This window comes from Urocitellus parryii, chromosome 4 (genome assembly GCF_045843805.1).
Source record: "Urocitellus parryii isolate mUroPar1 chromosome 4, mUroPar1.hap1, whole genome shotgun sequence".
NCBI lineage: Eukaryota > Metazoa > Chordata > Mammalia > Rodentia > Sciuridae > Urocitellus > Urocitellus parryii.
Window position 1 is genome coordinate 6,379,628 of NC_135534.1, and position 21,217 is coordinate 6,400,844.

The 21,217-nt window shown below is 50.9% G+C and overlaps 1 protein-coding gene across 7 annotated transcripts in view; it reads left to right on the forward strand.

Annotated features, from left to right (window-relative positions):
* The window catches only part of Pc (pyruvate carboxylase), a 113,798-nt gene that overhangs the window by 27,587 nt on the left and 64,994 nt on the right, over positions 1-21,217 (forward strand). The window contains exon 3 of one of the 7 annotated variants that reach the window (XM_026396700.2): positions 10,618-10,717. The exons of 3 other annotated variants lie outside the window; for them this stretch is intronic. The gene's annotated coding sequence lies outside the window, so the exon portion shown is untranslated. Of the gene's footprint in view, positions 1-2,183; positions 2,438-2,710; positions 2,722-10,617; positions 10,718-18,635; positions 18,788-21,217 lie in introns of those variants that run through there. 3 more of the 7 variants (XM_077797937.1, XM_026396703.2, XM_077797939.1) reach the window with 3 other exon arrangements.

Here is a 21,217-nt window from a genome sequence, read left to right on the forward strand (position 1 = left end):
ATAACTGGCTTGTTTTGGCTGATGATCTTGGGGTCTCTCTCCAGGGGTGGTGCACTGCACTGCTTTTGGCCCTGTGGTGGCACGGAACATCATGGCAGGAGCACACGACAGTGGAGCTGCTCACCTTGTGGTAGCTGGGCAGCTGGGAGTGGAGGAGGGCGATCCCTGTGTCGCCTTCAAGGGCATGCCCCCTTGTCCTGACTTCCCTCCACTAGCCCCAACTCCTTACGGTCCCACCACCTCCCCATAGCTTTCTCTGTCCACCCTTGTCACTCTGAAATTCTGGAATAGTCCCAGAGTGTGGGGAGAATGAGATCAGGGTTCTTGGGTGGGTTTCTACCCGCTGGTCGGTTTTTCCACATTTAGAACTAAATGTATGTAAAAGAATACAACAGAAAAATAATTATGACAGCGAGAAATACTGACAGCCGCTAAGTTTGTTCTGGTCCCCTGGGGTCTCTTTACATGTCATCTCTGTTTTGTTATAATCATCCTGAAAGTAAAAGGTGTCACCTCGAGGAAACTGAGACTTCAAGCAGGGAGCTACTTGCCCAAGGTCGCCCAGACTCCGCCCCTGTGCCCGCACCCAGGTCCTGTGCCTTCCCGCCACTGCCCCAGAAGAACACCTCCCAGCTCGCCTGCTGGAGTTCTCTGTTCTCTGAGTGGTGCCAGGTTTTCTTGCTGTCGTTTCTGAGCTTGTGTCCTTTGCAAATCCTGCAGCTCCCTTTCATTTTTTCCCACCGCAGTAGCGTCTGATGTGATGCCTGGGGTCCGGGAGCAGGTTCTTTGCTCAGGCATCTTGGTTCTCATCTATTTTACAAATGATCCTTGGCCTCTGTCCTCCCTTTGCTGTTATTCCCTCTCTGGAAGCTGCTGCTTAAGGCTCTAGCGAAGATCAAGATAATCCTGCTCGAGGGTTTGCAGAAACCTAAGGAGAAGGTTGTTTTCGGAGGCAGCTGGGTTTTGAGGGTTGTTTGCAAACTCTCGCTGCTTGAGTGGGAGCGGGCTGCCTTCCTCAGTGCAGAGGAGACGAGTGTGAGCACAGGGCCAGTCCTGGCAGCCGACTGGGGTCAGGGAGGCTTCTTGTCCTTGGCCACATGTGCACTGCACTCACCTGTGTTTCTATGCATTGAACAAATTAAAATTGGATCCAGGAGGAGGTCAGGGCTCTGACCCCATGGAAGGAGGGAGGCGAAGGGGTGAGGCTGCCCAGGGGAGGATGCGAGGTCTTGGGGTCGATGGGAGCCGTGGTCAGGGTGGGTCCTTTGCCTCCTTTGGGAAGCTCCACATAGGTCCCCAGGAGGCGGGCCTTCCGCCGGCAGCCCCTGTATCTGGGTTTAGGCTCAGGCTGAAAATTCTCCTGCCCCCTGTGCTTGTCCCAGTCCCCTATTGTGAGATCTGGGCTTCCTTCCAAAATTGAGTCTGTGCTTGGGGCCTCCTTCCTCTCCAGCTGTTAGGCAGGGGCTAGTGGGAGAAAAAAGAAGATGGACACTTCCGTTGCCCGCGCTGCGGGAACTCTCCTGGTTCCGAGGAGGGGCGGAGCCCCGGCCCCCCTGCAGGCTCCCCAGGCCAGCTGGGCTTTGGATTGTTGGGGCGTGGAGTCTGAGAACACATGGCCACTCTCCCTCCTCCTCTCCCTCCTCCTCCCCCTCCTCCTCCCGTCCCCTTCCTCTGTATCCAGCAAGAGGCGTGGGACGTTCTGGGTCACCCACGTCCCTTACTCACAGTCTTCTGTTGCTGCTGATTTGATTACTTCAGCCGGAGCCAGCCTCACTGCGTGGTTCCTTCTGGTGTTCGGTCAGCGGGCACTTTGTGCTGGGACTGTGCAAACTACGTTGTCAAGCTTCTGTCATCTGAGACCGAGATCTGTCATTTGCCACGGACGTGCCTCTGACTGGGTGCCATTTCAGAGCCCTGGTCGCCCTCTTAGGCCTAAGGCATGCTTACCTAGTGGAGAACTGACCACCTGCAGTTTGTCCCCTTCCAGGACCATCCCAGGCAGCCCTGGGAGGACCCTCTGCTCAGCACCGCCTGGGCTGTGAGTGCTGCTGTCCTGGAAGGCCGAGGCTGGGCAGAGTTTTGTCTCTTGCTCCAGGTCACCCGAGAGCAGGCCAATCAAAGCTCTCCCTTAGTGTACAGAGTGCCAACAGTTTCTAGGCTGTTCCCTCTTGTCATAACGCTCGTGTCCTGCAGGCCAGTAGCCATGTGTTGATTTATGTGTTTGACGTTCTGAAGCTGAAATCTAGCTTGGCAAGGCCCCAGACAAACCTGAGGGCGACGTACAAGCCACTGACACATGGGCTTCGGGAACAGGGTCAGTCCGCCTGGGCCTGCTTCCAGTTTCTCTTGGAGCTTAGTCCTGGAATTGCAGGCTTGACCTCTTTTCTTGGCCTATCAACTCTACACCCTTGAACTCCTTTGTCCCACGTAGGAAAAGGTAAGGATCGTCTCTGGAGATGTATACCAGTCTGTGGGGGACCTCTGGGTACACGCTGAGGGAGGATGGGGTCTTGTGTTAAGCTGATTTGCCAGAGGTCACAAAGGACCAGGGAGGGGATCCAGGTATTTTGCCTGTGCGTTGGCCGTGATGCCATATTTTTCCCCTTTTAGGCTTTATTGGTCCCATAACTATTTACCCAGTTGGAATTGACAGAAGAGCAGGGAGGAGATCCGTCTCTGCACAAAGGTCATTTGCTCTTGCCAAGCCTCGCCAGTGGTAGGGTGAGTTCCAGCAAAATCAGTGGCTCAGAGAAATGCAGTTGGTGTGCTTATTTTGGGGGCCGAGGAAGAGGAAGGTCAAAGCCAAGGGGGTGTAGGGTATGGAGAGCATTGAGGGAGAGAACGGTGCCAGGAGCACTTAGCTCGAAATGCTGAAAGATGTGAGCACGGCCTGCACCTGGAAGGGTTGAGAAAGAGGAAGGGAGACACCAAACTGGACGCCCAGAGGCCTGGAACCAGGCTGTCCCTGCCATTGTGTGCTTGTTGGGGCTAGAACTTCTCTCCCGTTACCTGCTCTATTCCTTAGCACAAGACTTTAGGTTTGCAGTGGGAGCCTTCAAGCCTGGCCTGCTGCCTCCGAGGACCTGTCCCTGCCAGGCCTGCTGAGGCCCATGGCCCCTCTCCCTGTTGTTTCCCCTGAGAGTGGGCATTGGTGCAGCCCTCCACGGTCAGAGCCCTTGGTCTCGGTGTGGTCACTGTGTACCGAATGGTTGCAGCTGGCCCTCAGCTTCAGGCCTTTGCTCTAGGCCAGTTCCAGGCCCCCTGCTACCTGCTAGCGACACAGCAAGGAAGTGACGGCCCAGCGATCTCTGTCATCAGAGGAGACAGTGGCGGCCAGGTCCTGGTCAGCTACGGCTGTGATCAGCCCTGGGGAGGAGGTGGCTGGTCATGAGAGGGCCTTGGCCCAGCAGGAGACTGAGGAGCCTCCCCCCAGTGCAGTTATCTGCGTGGCGCAGTGGCAGCGGCTGGGTGTGGATCTTGGCAGGACACAGCAACCTTAGGCACATTTCAGAGACTTGCAAGCTCACCCTCCATGGGTGGAGTGGGGTGGGAGGAGCCCAAGGCAGCCTTCTGCCCTCCAGATGGGGTTTGTTGCTGGCATTCTTTACCTGCTGAGCCCCGTCCCAGTGGTGCCACCCGGCACCCCACATGGCACCTCCTTTAGCCAGCCTTGGTAGTGTCATTGGAGCTAATGGCAGAATGTCCCCTGGGGGCAGGGCCTGTTTAAAGTTGAGTTAAAAGCTTTTGCTGCCGGCCGCTTGCTTTTGCCTCCTGTTTGCTGAGTGCTTCCTGCAGGCCTGTCCGCTTCCATCCTCCTGGTCGAGCCTGTGTGCCTTCCTCCGGCTTCTCTTCGAGACATTGGCTGGAATCAGGTGTGAAACTCCAGCCTCCCTGAGATCCAGTGGGAGCGCAGCAGGCAGAGGCCACGGGGAAGAGCCGGAAAGGCCTGGTGACTTGGAAGATTTTGGGGGTTCCCTGAGATTTTGGGTTACCCAGGTGGCTTGAAAACCCCAAGGTGTACGCCTTGAGTTCCTAGCTTCCATTCTTGAGGGCAGTCCTCTAACCCTTCAAACCCATGACGGTGGCTGTGTTCGCAGGGCCAGGGACACCTTTAGGCCCAGGCGCAAGTAGCCCCTCCCCAGGCTGTACTTTGGGAGCAAAAGTCCCCCTCCAGTGGGTCTTTGGGTGCTCTCATCCCTGTATCCTATGTAGGGATGACAGATGTCCGTGGAGTTACCTGGGGCCCCAAGTGCCGGCCGGTTTCCAGCGACACTGTTGTTTAAGTGGGACCCCGTGAGATGGGCTGCCAGAATCGTGCTGGGGAGCTAATTTTGAGTGACTCAAGTTTTTTGTATAAATGGATCCCCTCAAAAAGTTTGCCTGGGGCCCCACAGACTTAGGGGCAGCCCTGCCTGGGGGCTACCCGTGGAGCCCTCCATTGCTGGCAGCTTTGCGCCTGGACCAGAAAGGAGGATAAGGGCCTATTGTCTGTCCCTGGGGCCTGAATAGCACTTTGTTCTCCTCTCTGGTTCTGCCTCCGGCCAAGCAGCTTCACTGTGGCTGCAATTGTAGCAGTCTATGAGAAATCCGTTCCCACCAGACCTCGGATTGTTTATTGGATATTCTGGGAGGACAGGACTCTGAGCCAACCAGGGGCCTAGTGCTGGTGGCTTCTCGGTGGGGCTCCTAACTGCGGCACAGGGAGAAGGGTCTTCCTGACCGAGAGGCTTAACTGTGAGGGAGGTTGGGGAGACCCTTGCTTAACGCTGAACTCGGGGGCTGGGTGGCAGCAATGCGGGCCAAATCTGAATCTGCAGGCAGGGCATGTGGTGGGCCCAGTGGGTGGACTGAGGCTGGGGGCAGGTGGGCCAGAGCAGGAGATGCTGGGCTCCGCCACCCTCTCCCTGCCTTTAGGCTGCTCACAGTCTCCGGCCTTCTGCAGTGTGGGAGCAGAAAGCCTACCCCAGAGCTGGGAGTCTGCTGGGAGTCCGCTGGGTGCCGAGGTCAGCGGAATGGGAGGTGGTGTGGACAGAGAGCACTGTTAGGCTTGGAAACTACCCGGCCCTTTGAGGCCATCAGCCCTGCCCCACTCAGAGGTGGGTGGGCCACCTGCGAGCACCCGGTCACACCACCCAGCACACCCCCAGCTCACAGGGTCCGCTCTGTAGACCCCAGGCTAGCCAGGTCTTAACGCGGATGCCCCAGGGCCCTGCTGGCCCTCAGGCCAGTTCGGGGGGTGGGGAGGTGGTCTGTGAGTCAGACTTTCCCGACAGTGCTGACTGCTCCCTTCCTTTCCGCTGTGCTGGCATTCCCAGCATGGCACAAAGGCTGTGGTGGCAGACCTGTTGATACCTTTACCGGGATCAGGGCAGTGGCACCGACTGCCTGGTGGCCTGGAGCCCTTCTCCATTTCGCTTAACAGTGGCCTTAACGAAGCAGTAAAACTAATTTATTGTGTTAATTCACCTGCTTAGTTCTTGCTTGAGCCTCTGTGTGATGACAGGAAGTGAGTGTCCGGTTTAGCCAGGTACTGGACCGGGAGAAGCACCTGTGGGTCATGTGAATTGCGCACTGAACTGGCTAGGTTTTCAGGGACCACAGTTTCTACTTGAAAGAGCAACTGACAAGAATCTGCTGTTACTCAGCCTTGGGTATCTGACCAGATTTTTCTTGAAAATGAGTCTTCTGAGCCTGTTGTTTCAAAGAAAACAGCTAATGATACTGTAGCCAAAGGCAAAAGCAGAGCTTCTGGGCACAGCTTAGAATTTGGGAAACGTGATCTATTGTCCTGAGCTGGACAGCTTTCTGGTACTTCAGGCTCTTCTGATGACATGGGTGGCCATAGCCCAGGTGATATTTTGCTACAGTGTTACCTAACGCGCTAGCATCTTCAAGATCAGCTGGGTCAGGGAGCCCTTGTGCTCCAGAGGACCAGTACACAGGTTACGAAATCATGCTGGGAACAAGGCCCATTTACAGCTCGAGAAAGGCCATTGGGTTTTAATGTCACGTAGCAGGAAAGGTTTGAGGCTTCCAGGTTCCACAGTGCCATGAATTCCTTGCTATTTGTTGAGTTTGGGGGAGCATTGAAGAGCAGTGGCCACGGTTGTCTGAAGAGGTTATTGAAATGTCTTTCCCTTTCTCAAGTACATGTCTGGGCAGGTCCAGGTTTTATCATAAACAATGTAACATCATGGTAGAGCACAGAGCCAAAGCGGAAATGCAGACAGGAGTGGATTTTTTCCCCTCCCATGGCACTGGGGATGGAGCCCAGGGCTTCACGCATGCACAGCAAGTGCTCTGTCACTGATCATGACCCAGCTCCGTTGCTATTTTTAAATAAATACATATGAAGGAGGGCACTGCATCCCAGAATAGCCAGCCCTATGCTTCTCTGTCTGCAGAGATCTCCCTCTCTACCAGAACGCCCCCTGAGGTCATGGGGCAAAGAGGCTGCCTGGATGGTTAAAAAGCAAAAGTAAAACCCTTTTATTTCTGCAAGTATTTCAACTTTTCAATAAGCTCTGGCATGTATTACTTTTAAAAATATATTTTATAACTTCATTGAGATAAAATTCATATACTATAAATTGAAATTCACGTACTGTAATTGAAATGCAGTCTCACTGTGTTGCCCAGTCTGGTCTCCAGCTCCTGGGGTCAAGTGGTGCTCCTGCCTCAGTTCCTGAGTAGCTGGCAGCTCAGGCAGGTGCCATCACACCTGGCTAAAATTCACTCTTTTTCAAAGTGTATAATTCAGCCAGGCACAGTGATCCACACGTATCCTCCCAGTGACCTAGACGGCTGAGGCAGGATGGCAAGTTCCAGGCAGGCCTCAGCAACTTTGAACCTTGTCTCAAAATAAAAAGGATCGTAGCTCAATCCCTTTTTTCAATCCCCAGCACCCCGACCCTTAGTAAACAAAACAAAAAACAAACAAACAAACAAACAAAAAAAACCATACAATTCAGTGGTTTTTAGCATATTCACAATGTTGTATAACCATCTTCACTAATTCCAGAATATTTTTTTCACCCACAAAGGAAACCCTGTGCCCATCAGCAACCACTCCTTATTTCCCCTTTCCCCAGCCTTTGGCAACCACTAATCAATTGTCTCTGGATCTGCCTGTTCTGGACATTTCACAGAAATGAAATCATACAACTCATGGCCTTTTGTGTCCATCCTCTTTCACAGAGGATGTTTTCAAGGTTCAGCCACTTTGTAGCAAGTAACAGCACTTAATTTTTAACAACTGAATAATATTCCATTGAATGGATGTACCCCATTCTGTTAATCCTTTCATCAGTTGATGGGCATTTTGTTTGTCTCCACTTTTGTCTATTATTATTATTATTTTTTTTTAAAGAGAGAGTGAGAGACAGAGAAAGTGAGAGATCATTTTTTAATATTTATTTTTTAGTTTTCGGCGGGCACAACATCTTTGTTTGTATGTAGTGCTGAGGTTCGAACCCGGGGCCGCACACATGCCAGGTGAGCGCACTACCGCTTGAGCCACATCCCCAGCCCTCCACTTTTGTCTATTATGAAAAATATTGCTTTTATATTTGTGTACAAGTTTTTGGGTGACGGGTATGTTCAGTTACCTTGTGTATATACATCTCGGAATAAGATTGTGGATTGTTTGGTAAGTTTGGGGACCTGAAGGACTATCTCCGAAGTGGCTGCCTTTTGTGTTCCCATCAGCAGTGCTTGAGGCTCTAGTCTCCATGTGCTCACAGCACTTCCTGACCTTGTGGCTGCAAGGTGGGATCTCACTGGGGCTTGATTGATGTTTCCCTTGGCTAATGGTGTCGAGCATCTTTTCCTGTGCTTATTGACATTGGCACATCTTCTCAAAGAAATTTCTATTAAGATTTTTTGCCTATTTTTAAATTGGGTTGTCTTTTCATTGAGCTGTAAGTGTTCTTAATATAGTCTGGATACTAGACCTTTATCAGACTGTAATATTTAGAACTTTTTTCTAATATATTGTCTTTATGTATTGTCTAATATATTTTCTAATATATTGTCTTTCACCTTTTTTTTTGGACTGGGGATTGAACCCAGGGGTGCTCTAGTCCCCATCCCTAGTCCTTTTTATTTTTATTTCTTAAAAGGGGTTCAACTTCTTTTGCTTGTGGAAATCTGGTTGGTCTAGCACTGTTTGTTGAGGACAGTGGACTATAAATGTGAAGGCTAAAAAAATTTTTTTTTTTTTGGGACAGGGTCTCTCCAAGTTGCTAAATCTGGCCTTGTGATCCTCCTGCCTCAGCCTCCTGAGTTGCTGGAATTACACACCCACACTTAGTGGGAACTGTGATTTTTTTTTTTTTTTTTGGTACTAGAAATTGAACTCAGGGGCACTCAACCACTGAGCCACATCCCCAGCCCTATTTTGTATTTTTTATTTAGAGACAGGGTCTCATTGAGTTGCTTAGTGGCTTGTCATTGCTGAGGCTGGCTTTGAACTCTCAATCCTCCTTTAGCTTCCCCAGCTGCCGGGATTACAGGCATGCACCACTGTGCCCGGCTCTCGAGCTGTGATTTTTGAATCCACTGAATCTGTGGATCCATTTAGGTATTGCCATCTTAACGGTATTAAGGCTCCAGTCCATGAACATAGAGTGTCTTTCCTTTTCTTCAGGTCTTTAATTTCTTCCAGTCATATTGTGTAGCTTTCAAAGTCTCCATTTCTGTTGTTGGCTGATCCTCAGTGTCGTGCTCTGGTTGGTGTTCGTGTTACTCTCTGTTGGTCTGGCTTTCCGCTCTTTTACGGCCTGCTCTGCTCCTTCCTTCCTTCCCAGCTAGACCGAGGGCCTGGTGTCTTGTGGTACTTGCATCGTGGTTAACATTTTATGGCTAATTTTTTGTCTACAGTGCTTGCATGAAGAAGGCCCAGCAGTTGTTATCCCTTGTCTGATGGGGACAGAAGCTGCAGCCCAGGGTGGGGAAGTGACTTGCCTCAGGGCACAGCTCTGGTTGGTGGCAGCAGAGGCAGGGCCAGGATATTCTGATTCTCAGCCCCTGCTCCTGCTCAGGATCGTGTGTGGGCTGACTCTGCTTTGAACCTTCCAGGACTGTGTCTTGGTCTCTGCCTTTCGATGTTGTAGCTCCAGGGTGTGACAAAAGAGAAAAGGATTAAGGCTGATGCCACAAAGCTGGCCATTGGTCGCCGTACCAGGCATCTCTAAAGGGCCACTCTCCTAGGAACTGCAAAGCATAGCCCTTCCTGAGTTCTCATTGCGACTCCTCAAGATGATTTGGCTTAATCTGCTTTTGTAGATCAGGAAGCAGATTCAGAAGGCGATAGAAATCCCCAGTTGGACACCGTAAGCCTTGGAGCTGCAGCTCACAGTTCCACAGCTCAGGTGGCAGTGCTGGGGAGGGACCTGTGGAGACGGGAGCCATGTGGAGAGGCAGGGACTGTGAATGGAGAGCTCCGTCCACACTCGTGTCTGGTTGGATTGGTTCTGAAGTGCGTGTTCACTGGTATTGCACTGTGGGTGGCCTGCGGCACCTCTCTGGGGGTGTGGAAGACAGCAGAGGCCTGGGAGCCTCAGCCCAGCGCCCGTGGTGTGGCATTACCCTGTGGTTGACAGGGTGGCATCTAGCGTGCCACACACAAGTCGTGCCTCTGCCGATCCATATGGTGAGCCTGTCAAGTGTGGGGACCGTCACCCCCTGCCTTTGTTTCCCATGCCACCTGCATTGTTTCCTTCATACGCTGGGCCTCCCTTACAAGGCGTGAACAAGTGACAGGAGTTCTCTTGCCTCCTCCCTCCGCTGCCATCACCCAGCCTCCATGCCTCCAGCTGGCTTCAAGGCGATGAAGAAGGGGAGACCAAGGCCAGTAGGGGGTCCAGCCGTGGTGGCATGAGCAGCTTGTACAGGATGGACTGTGAGCCCAGAGAAGAGGGCTAGGACAGGGACAAGAGCTGCCTCTTGTCAGTGTGTCCCCACCCCCAGAGCTGAGCCCGATGGCCTCCTTCTCCACTCGGAATCATCTGCTGGCTGGTTGTGCCTGTCACACCAGGGTTACCAGTGCCATTTAACATCTGAGCACCTGTCACCAGCTGTATGGATAATGTCGCCACCCGCCTACCTGAGCCAGGCACTTCTTCCCCGCATCTTCTGTTTGTCTGAGGTGAAGAAAACAACTATGAAAACAGACTTTGCTCTGTACCCAGGGCTTTCACACCTGCAGATTCAGCCAACCATGGACCAGAACTCCTCAGACAGCCGGGTGCGATGTCGCACACCTGCTATCCCAGCGGCTCAGGAGGCTGAGGCAGGAGGATGGCAAGTTCAGGACCAACTTCAGCAATTTAGCAAAGTAAAACATAAAAAGAGCTGGGCCGTAGCCGGGTGGCAGAGTCCTCACGATCAGTCTTCAGCCCTGCAAGACACTGGACAGTGAAAAACAGGTATTCTGGAAAAAATGTTGTGTGGCTGCTGATGGTGGCGCGGACTGTGGGCCAGTGCTGATGGTCACTGTGCTGAGCAAGCACGGGCTTTTCTGTCATTTCCTAGACAATACTGCACAGCAGCTCCGACTTGACGCACAGAGGGAGACGTGTGTTCTAGGTTATATGCAAATGCTGTGCCATTTTACAGGGTCTTGGGCCTCTGTGATGTCGGTGTCTGCAGCGGTCCTGGAGTCTCCCCTGAGTCCCCCCTGGAGTCTCCCCGTGACGGCTGCAGTAGTAACTTGAAGGTATTTAAACCTGCACAGGGGGCTGGTTGTTGCATGTTTCTGGCGTGTGTTGGATTTTCTGCTGAAACTGAGGCAGCAGCAGGATGCACCACGTTCCTCTAGTGAGTGGGACCTGGGCCGTTGCCCTCCTTCCCAGCCTGCTGCTCGCATCTGCTGCTCCAGCCACACTGCTCCCCCACTTCCTGCAGTTCCCTACCGGTCACCTCCTCACCCCTGGGTCTCTTCTCTGCCCACCCCATTTCCCCCCAGCCTCCTGTTGCTGTTTGCCTCCGGCCCTCGCCCTCTCTGTTCTCTTTTTTTTTTTTTTTTTTTTTTTAGAGAGAGAGAGAGAGAATATGAGAACGAATTTTATTATTTTTTTTCTAGTTTTCAGCGGACACAACATCTTTATTTGTATGTGGTGCTGAGGATCGAACCCAGGCCGCGAGCTCACTACCGCTTGAGCCACATCCCCAGCCCCTCTGTTCTATCTCTGTATAGTAGCTCCCCCGGGCTTGACTGGCCTCTTTGTTTACAACTGTGGTCCTTTCCCTGACCATGAGCTCCTAGAGGGCAGCCACCAAACATGCCTTGGGCAGCTGTGGGCCCCATGCTGAGAGCCAGGCAGCTGTGCTGGACTGGACAGAAAGTGTGGCCATGGTGATCTTTTTGGTCTGATCCAGTAAAAGCCCAGCAATGCCCACTTCATTATGATCGTGATTATGGTTATGAGCCGCCCATTTCTGCTTCCTGTGGAAACGGTGCCTCCTGTTCTTTGCTTCAGAGGGGACCTTCCTCATGAGGTGTGGGCAGAGCCGAGCAAGCCCTGGGCCAGCGCTCCAGCAACTTCCAGTCGAGGGCCGGTGGGCACCCATTCCAAAGGTTCTTCTGCATGGTCTGTGTGCACTAGGAATAAAGCAAAGACCCGGGTTCCTCAGGACCTCTCAGGATGCAGGTTTTGCTGCGCTCCCAGCACTGCATCAGGATTCTCTGCTGGGTGCCACAGGGACACCACAGCACCCTGGGCTGCTGGGGTTCCAGGAGAAGGTTGGGGAGGGGTGGTCATGGCCAGCAAGCCCCCAACCCTGACTGACTGCCAGGCTCTCCCCTTACCTGGCCCTCCTTCACCAAGTTCTTCGGTGTCTGGGGATTCTCCAAAGTTGTTGGGAACACAATGTTAGGAGGGGTTTTTCCTTCCCTTCTGTCCATTCCTCTCAGAAAGAAGGTCCTTTTTTTTTTTTTTTTTTTGTACTGGGCATTGAACTCAGGGTTGTTTTACCACTGAGCTACATCCACAACCCTTTCAGTTTTTGAGACAGGGTCTTGCTAAAGTGCTAAGGGCCTCCCTAAATTGTTGAGACTGGCCTCAAATTTGAGGTCTTCCTGCCTCAGCCTCCTGATAGTTGGGATTACAGGCAGACACCACCTGTGCCTGGCAGGAAGGTTTTTTTGTGAAAAAAACGGCACAGTTTGACTGGGATTATATCTATTGGCTGCTAATGAGCAGCCCTTGGAGGAATGTTCTGGTAGCCCCCAGTTTAAAAGTGGGGAAATTGAGAAATGGGGGTGTAGTGATGTCTCAGACCACACACAGTGGCAGAGTTAAGGTCCCAGCCCAGGGGCTGGGGTTTTGGTTCAGTGGCAGAGCACTTGCCTAGCATGTGTGAGGCACTGGGTTCGATTCTCAGCACCACATATAAACAAATAAAATAAAGGTCCATCTACAACTTGAAAAAAAAAAAAAGATCCCATCCCAGGTCTGTGAGACTCTTCTCTGTACCGGCTTCTCTTCCATGAGAACCCATCCAGGTCTGGAACCCAGGGTGGCCAGCACAGCCCTTTCTGCCCCTGGAAAGGGATCCTCCTTCCTGATTAAGTTTGGTTCTTAACCCGGGAGAGTCACCCCAGGGCAGTACTTTTTCCCAAGTAGATTCAAACCCTCGTAGACCTGGACTTCAGGTTCTGCAAAGCTCTTGTCTGAGGGTCTCACTGCTCTCTTTTAGAGTAGGGGTACATGTCCCCACCCTGCCTTCTGCCTGGTGGCATAGGGAGATTAAAGTAACACACAGGAAGAAATCTCACTGAAGAAGTGTCTAGTTGGCCTTGCTCCTCCTCTGGCCTTGCTGCTGGGCAGCCTGCAGGCCCAACGTGGCCATTTCCCTCCAGCTCTGCACCCACCCAGCTGCTCACAACCAGATGGCAAGTGGCAAGGTGGGTGTGAAGCCACTGGCACCCCTTTGCCTCCAGCAGGAAAAGAACACTCACACCTCCCTCCTGCCTGGGAGGCCAAGTCACGGCCAAGCCTCGTCACGGCCAAGCCTCGTCTCGGCCAGCGGCTGGGAGCGAGGGATTACTGCGGTGTCTCCCCCGACATGCCGCCTGGTCCTCTCTCTTGTGGTATTCCTGGGCAGAGCTCTGGCCTGAGTGTCCAGGGCTTACTTCCCAGCATCTCCGCCTGCCAGTTTCTGCCAGGGCTTCTTAAAGGGTAGCTTCCCTCGGGGGCTGGAAGGGAAGCAGAAACCTGTTGTCAGCTCTGAGAAAGATGGAGAGAGCTTAGTGCCGTCTGGGATCCCGGACTGAAGGGCTGCACCAGTCCCCTCGCTGAGCCCTCCAGAAGATGCGCGTCTGCCCTGCCGACCTAGGCCTGGTCTGGCTCAGGCGCACCTGCATCTCATTAGCCTCTCTGGACGTGGGCCACTGCGCAGTGTGTGCCCTGACCCCGAAAGGCCTCCTTTGAGTAATTACCTCGAGTTCAGGAGACCACACAAGACAGGACAGTGAGCCATTGACTCTGCTTCCTCCAGGGATCTGGTCAGAGCTCAGCCTGGGGTTTTGTTTCTGTGATGGTGGGTCGTGCTGGGTGGGACGACTCTCTTCTTGTTCTTGCTGGGTGGTCTTCGGGCTAGGACCACATCAAGTGCAGCGATCAAGGTATGTTTAATAGTATGTTCAAGCATTAAAAAATCTAATTGCTGGGGCTGGGGTTGTGGCTCAGAGGAAAAGCGCTCACCTAGCACATGAGAGGCACTGAGTTCCCCAACACCACATAAAAACTAAATTAAGGTATTGTGTCTATCTACAACTAAAGGACAAATATTTTTAAAAAATCTAATTGCTAATGAATCATCCTGCACCACCAGCTCTCCCTGACTGCTGGGTAACACATGCCTGTGTGAGGGTCCTGTCTCCCAGCCGCATGGGAAGAAAGGCCGGTCACCAGTTCCCAGGTGGCCAGGCTAGGCAGAGTGAGGTCTCTGCAGGAAAGAGGAGGATGTTAGACTCTGCTCACTTCCTCTTCTCCCCACAAACCCTCTGCTGTTTCCCTTAGGCCATATGCCCACCTCTCTCCTAGCCAGCTTTCCTGGCCCGGGTCCTGGCTCTGGCCCTGACCCACCCTCCCTCAGTAAGATTCAAATACCACCACCCTTTAATCCCTCCACTGGAGCCACGGGCAGTGGCTTCAGACCGCCCCTCTTTCAGCTTGTTTTTCCTTTGAATGGTTGGCCTGAGGCCCCCGAGTCTGGGACTGGATCCCCCTTTCCCTCTCCCTCTGTGCAGTAGGGGAGGAGAGGTTGGGAAGGTCACTGCAAGGGCTTAACCTAACCATCAGGCAGCAGGCACTGGGCCCAGACTCGGGTGTTGCAGCATCAGGAACAGCCTGGCCTCCCTGAGGCTCTGCAGACCAGCTGCCATGGCCTCTGGGCACGCTGTTTTGGTGGGGGACACACACCTTGTAGCCGTTGTCACTCTAACGTCTGGAACCTGGCAGCCTTCTAGTAGGAAAAGGAGAGGGCAGGGGATTCTGGGACTAGGTCCCTAAAGGACAGGAATCCCTGGAGGGTCAGAGTAGATCACTGCTCAAGGGCCCGTGGGGACATCTGTGACCAGGGATGGGCAGATGACCTGACAGCACGGATTCTTCCCGAGAACTTGGACGGCGGAATATGGGTGGTAAACCCCAGAGCTCTGGACCAGAATGGCTTTATGTGGTCCTGACCATTGGGGAAAAAGTCACAGAGTCCCTGTGGAAGGGGTGCAGCTGCCAGTGTTCTTCATCCTGCAGCCGGGGCTCAGGTGTGCTGTGCTCGGCTCCCCCACCCCTAGGCCTCGATGCTGTGCCCTCGAGCTGTGGAACAGAGGCCTGACCTCCTTAGGGGAATGTGACCCCGAAAGGCCAGGATCAGCTCCGAGACGTGATGTGTTCTGGATAGCAGTGAGGGGGAAACGTGTCCCCGTCTGTTTGCTGGGGGCTCAATAGGAGTCACCGCTCAGATCTCAGGGCAGGGAACAAGTCCCAGTTGCTCAGGAGAGAACCTTTCCCTCAGTTCAGGAGGAGGGAACTGATAAGGGCCCAGCGGCTTCTGGCTCTTTATCTGTAACTACAAACAGGCCAGACTCCCTGCCAGGTCATGGGATATCAGTTCAAGGAGAAGGGGAGCCTGTGTGTTTGGGGACAGGGAAGGTGAGGTGGAATGCTAAGGATGTCCTCGCTTCAGCTGTGTTTCTCTCTGCTCTGTCCCCAGCTCCCCAAGATCAGCACTCGATAAGACTGTGCCTCTGCCCTGTGTGGGCCAGGGGTGGAGGGAGTTAGCCTAAGACTCCTGCTCTATCTGATGGCTTTCCCCATGACGCTGAGGAAACCTGTCATCATGAGGGGGCTGGGGCCCGGACAGTCGGGACTAACTGGTCTGGATGAACGTGGAATGGCCTCTTGTGCATTGGCCTCCTTCCGACTGGAGTGAAGGCCAGCTTTATGCCGGCAGGGACCTTTCCATTTGTCCCCAGTGCCCAGTCACCGGCATGTTGTAAGGATTCAGCTGGGTGAGCAAACGCCCTCTTCCCTGCCTTTTTCTTTCTGGGCATTAACTCCCTTAAATCTCTGCGTCTTCTCTTGGTGCCGTAGCAGACTCCTCACTGGCCACCATGTCTTGGTGCTGCCTTTCCTTAGCTCCCAGGGCTCTTGTCGTTTGGGGAGCCTCCTGTTCCCTGCCTGAACTCTTGGCTTTGGGCTCCTGCCCAGTAATACCAGCAGCCCCCTCCTTATGCTGTCCCTTCAGATTCACTCCTGTCTTGGTTGCTCCTCCAGTTTCTTTGTCCCCACCCCCTCTGCTCTTGTGGGGTGTTTTAGAAACACGCCAGGCTCAGCTCTCAGGGCCAAGCCCCCCCCGGGCAGCGAACCTGGTGGCAGCTGCTCTGGGTGTTTGGGCACATGGCTCCTCCCCTCCTTGCCAAGGCCAGCCTCTTTCTCTGGATTTTGCTTGTCACCTCTGTGCTGATGGCCCCAAATCAGTGTGTCTGCCTTTCCTGCTGGGGCTTATGGCCTTGCAAAAAACCAAAACAGAACAACACCACCCAAGCAAAGTCTGGCCTGCAGTTGAGCCTATGTGATGTCAGCGCACACACCCTGCTGTGGACTGGCTCGCACACCTTCTGGTATTTAACCCTCCCAAAGGATATTCAAAGTTGAATTATTGTTCTTATTTTTCGGGGTCTCAGACCTGTTAGTTTTCCCCAAGGATTTCACCCAGCCCTGCTGGACTCTGACCCTGAACAGCCAGGCTGACCACACTTGTGGGAAAGGGGGTCATCGCCCTCTTGTCCTTGTGCCTCCCTGAGCCAGCTCTGCTTGCCAGCCTGGCCTCTGCAGAGGCTGCTGTTCAGAGCCCAGATCCAGCTCCTCCTCCATGGCTGCTGTGGTTGGACCTGGAACGTCCTCCAGAGGCTCATGTGTTGAAGGCTTGGTCCCGACTGCCCCAGTGCCCAGAGGTGGGGCTCTCGGGAGCAACTGGGTCTGACCTCATCAGTGGATTAATCCATTGATGGCTGAACTGTCTCCTGGGAGGCAGTGGGGGTAGGACCTAGTTGGAGGAAGGTGGTCACCGGGGTGTGCCCTGGAAGGGTAGATCTTGTCCCCACACGCTCTCTCTCTGCTTCCCCGCTGACATAGGTGAGCAGATTTCTCCCACCGCATCCTTCCACCTTGACGTTCTGCCTCGTCTTAGGGCCAAAGCAGGGGAGCCAGTCGACCATGGACTGGAACCTCTGAAACCGAGAGCCAGACATTTCCTCTTCCAGGTTGTTTATGTCAGAGATTTGAGTCACAGCCACGAAAGCTAGGCAGGGACCCCCAGCTTCCTCCACTGCGTCACCTTCCTCCAGCTCCCTCTTCCCCAGGCAGTACCTTTGAGGTGTCAGATGCCCTATGTTTTGAGATGGTGAGTTTTTTGAAGGCAGAAGCCATGTTTTACCCTCAGTCTTTCAAGTGTGATCGAAGATAGAGCTCAGTACGCACACGATGGCTCTGAGTGCATGAGGTCCCATCGTGACCCTGGAGAGTGGTCTGTGGTTGACTGTTGATGACACTGAGGGACAGTCTGAAGTTTCACATGCAACAGGTCCAGAGAGGTGGTAAGTGAATTCCCAAGGTCATGTGACTGACTGGTAGCAAAGCTAGAATTTGACTAAGTGTTTTTCTTTAAGTTTTTTCCCTTTCTTGAATCCCATGGAGTGGGTGCTCACCCTGTGCTTCATCCAGCTTCTCTTGTCCTCCTGGAGGGGGTTCCTGTCCCAGCTCAACCCTCCGCTGCCCACCAGCCCCTTCCCTCTTGCTTGTCCTCTCTCACCTGGTCATGTCTTTTCCCCATTTTGTCTGTCTTTTTTTCTTTCATTAGAATTTCTTCTTCTGGGCTGGGATGCGACTCAGTGGTAGAACACTTGCCTAGAGTGGGTAAGGCCCTGGGTTCCATTCCTAACACCTCAAAAGAAAAAAAAAAGAATTTCTGTTTCTTGAGGACAGGAGCCCTACTACTCTGCCCTTTTTCCTTCTAAATCTCCAGCTCCTGGGCCATAAGCTTAAAACCATTCCCTCGAGGAAGTTGACATGGTGAGTTACTACTGTGTGAGTGAGTCACCAGAGTGGGCAGGGGACCAGAGTAAGGGAACAGTGAAGGTCAGAGAGCAGGAGTCAGGAAGTTGTGTGAGGTGGGGGAGGCTAGGATGGTACAGCCCCAGGCTCCTTATCTATAAAATGAAGGTCACCTGCCCTGCCCACTGGGTGAGGGTGCTATTGGTATCAAGTGAGAGTGACTGATACAGTGCCTTCTATACTGCAGAGCATGCTGGAAATATTGCTGTGCACTGTAATTACAGCATGTAAGATATTGCTCAGTGAAACTGTCAAATGGAATAATACTGGTCTTGCAAGTGTGGGAGGATGACTAATGGTGCCTTGTCCAGGTTCTGACACTCAGAGCTATTATGGATTGCCACAGTCTGGCTGGGCACAATTCAGGAGCCACTTGTCAAAAGAAATGAACTTTATTTTCAGAACCACACAGGCCAAACAAAACAGCTCCTCAGGAAAAACCCTCAGAGCCCAACTGCCACCATCGGCTTCCCACAAGCCTCTCCCTCAACCACAAGCCTCACCACCTCCCACAATCCTCCTGCTCTTGAGGCCGATTGGCTGGGTCATGTGAGCGGAGCCAAAAAAGTCCCCTAATGAGGAGCTCCGTGGTCTGAAAGGGCAGGGAAACAGCCCAATGAGCATCACTGCAGAGGAGCCAATCAGCTAGATGTTGCTGGGGCCGCTGTGAGCCAATCATCAGACGGCAGCTGGAAGTTTGCTGGCAGCTGGAAGTTTGCTGGGGTCCCTTCAGCTGTGGCTCTCAACATCTCCCCCTCTCTGTTTAAACAACAAGCATGTGGCTTAGGGACCGTGCCTGCCTTAGGTTGTCCAATACTACATATGGTCCTTACCCGTCTTCGGATGAGCTGACCTTAGGGTGTCAGCCTCCTGTCTTAGGTTGGTACCATGGTAATTGGATCTTACCCGTCACTGACTACCGGTCCAGTATACAGCTACACCTGTGGAGAGGTACCAGCGGGGGGGGGGGGGGTGAGGTTCTTTGCCTCACCTCTGTTGGCCCCCAAATTTTAGCTGAACGATCGTGACAAGCAGAAAGGAGGAAGATACACCAAGCCAATTGACGGCTCCTTTGGAAAAATTGTACCACCGATGACATCATCAGCAAAAATACCCCAACACTACCACAAGTCGCTGCACCAACAGATAGTTCACAATGCATACAGGTGAGTTCACAATGCATACAAGTGATACATAGTCCAGGCAAGTTCTGCAAGCGGTTCAGTGATGGCTATTGCAGAAGCTGTAGATTGGTTTTATCTTTGTCTTCACCGGCACTGGGATGAAGATAGGAATTCTGGCAATAATGGCTAAAGAAAAAATTATGTAACATTCCAGAAGGCACTAAAAGAAAGCAATTTTCTTAACAATTTACATTATCTTGAAGAGAATTATTAAATATAATGAAAAGGAAAGGTGAAAGTAAACAGATCTGTTAACCTTTTTTGTTCACATATTAAAACAATCCTCAACAGTTGTTAACCCAATTTAAATTAAACCATTTAAATCACGTGAATAAAAAAAAATTTGAATCCATTTTGTCATGAGCGCTCATCATATATGATATATGGACATTCAAACATATAACACAAAACACAAGTGTGCACACATAATACATACAACACATAACATAATAGTAAAGGCCTTGTAACTTTTTACAGGTGAAATCTCCATTGCAATGTTTAAAAACTCTATAGTCAAAAAATAGAACTGATCAGCAAAACATTAACCTAGGTCTGTATGAGCTCAAAAAACAAAATAGAACTTCATGATGTGGGAAAGGGCAATAATAAAATAGATATTGAAAAAAGCATCCTAGTTCTGTTGCAGATGTAAGGATAGCCAAGCTGGAGCTCTGGATATCAGCTGTTATGGATTTGAGCCAAATCATCATCTTTTTTGTCTGTAGAAATCGATTTAGTTAATCTCCCTGGAATCCAAAAATCGGCTGCTGTTCTCCCTGTGGAAACACACAAACAGACCCCTGACTCCAGACAATTACTGGGTCAGGACCTTTCCATTGTCCTGTTAGAAAATACCCTTCCAAACTACCTTGGGCTTATGCACATTTTTTTGGACACATATGCCTTTCAGCAGCACTAAGTCATGTATAGTTTTATCTGCTAAATCATTGCCCAAACTAAGGGCTCCAGGCAATCCTGTATGTGCCCTGATATGTCCTATAAAGAATGGATCTTTTCTGTCCCAGATTAGACTTTGTATAGTGGAAAACAAAGAGAAAACAGTAGAGGAAGGGGAAATCCTACCAGCATCTTCAAGGGATACTATAGCATTAACTATATACCGACTATTGGAAAATAAATTAAATACAGAATCTTTAAACATCACAAAAGCTTGTAATACTGCATTAAGCTCTACCTTTTGAGCTGATTGTTTGGGTACTAAAAATGTAAAAGTTTGATCAGGTGTAACTATTGCTGCTGTACCATTATTTGATCCATCAGTGAATATATTTGGACATTCATGATAGGTGTTTTTCTTGTCATTTTTGGAAAAATTACAGGATGCGAGGACCAAAAAGACAATAAAGGATTAGATGGTAAGTGGTTATCAAATGAAACATTAGATTTGCACATGATTATTGCCCAAGTATTTAACTCATTAGCTAACTCATCAATTTGATTCATAGTATATGGAGTAATAATTTTATTGGGAGAAATTCCAAACACTCCCTTTGTTGCTTTTACTCCTTTGAGTATTAATTGTCCTACAACCTCAGGATACCTAGTAAGAATAGTGTTAGGAGAATAAGATAAATGTATCCATAATAATGGACCTTCTTGCCAAAATACTCCTGTAGAAATATTTTTTGTTGGTAGTACAATAAATAATAAAGGCAAACTTATATCAATTCTATCCAAATGCATATTTTCCATATATGTTTCAATGATTTTTAATGCCTTTCTTGCTTCAGGCGTTAACATTCGGGGTGAATTTGGATCTGATGGACCTTTTAGGATATCAAATAAAGGTCCCAACTATCCTGTTGGTATACCTAGATAAGGCCTTATCCAATTTATGTCTCCTAATAACTTTTGAAAGTCATTAAGTGATTTGAGTTGATCTACTCGTATTTGAATTTTTGGTGGATGGACCATGGTTGAGGATAATAGAACTCCTAAATAATTAACTGGAAAATTTAATTGTACTTTATCTATTGCTATCTCTAGATTATAATTTTTTAATAAGTTTGTAAGTGTGGCATAACATTCTAGCAATGTGTTTTTATCTTTGTGTGCTAATAATACATCATCCATATAGTGAAATATTTGTAGTTCAGGATTTTGATTTCTAAGTGGCTGGATTACTTTGTTAACATAAATTTGACACATAGTTGGGCTGTTAGCCATCCCTTGAGGGAGTACTTTCCATTCATATCTCTGATCAGGACCTTCATGATTCAGTGCAGGGATAGTAAATGCAAAACGTGGACTATCCTCAGGATGAATTGGAATTGAAAAAAAGCAATCTTTAATATCTATAACTAAAACATACCAGGTTTTTGGCAAAGCAGACAATTGAGGAATCCCCAATTGAGCAGGTCCCATAATAACCATCTCATTATTAATGGTTCT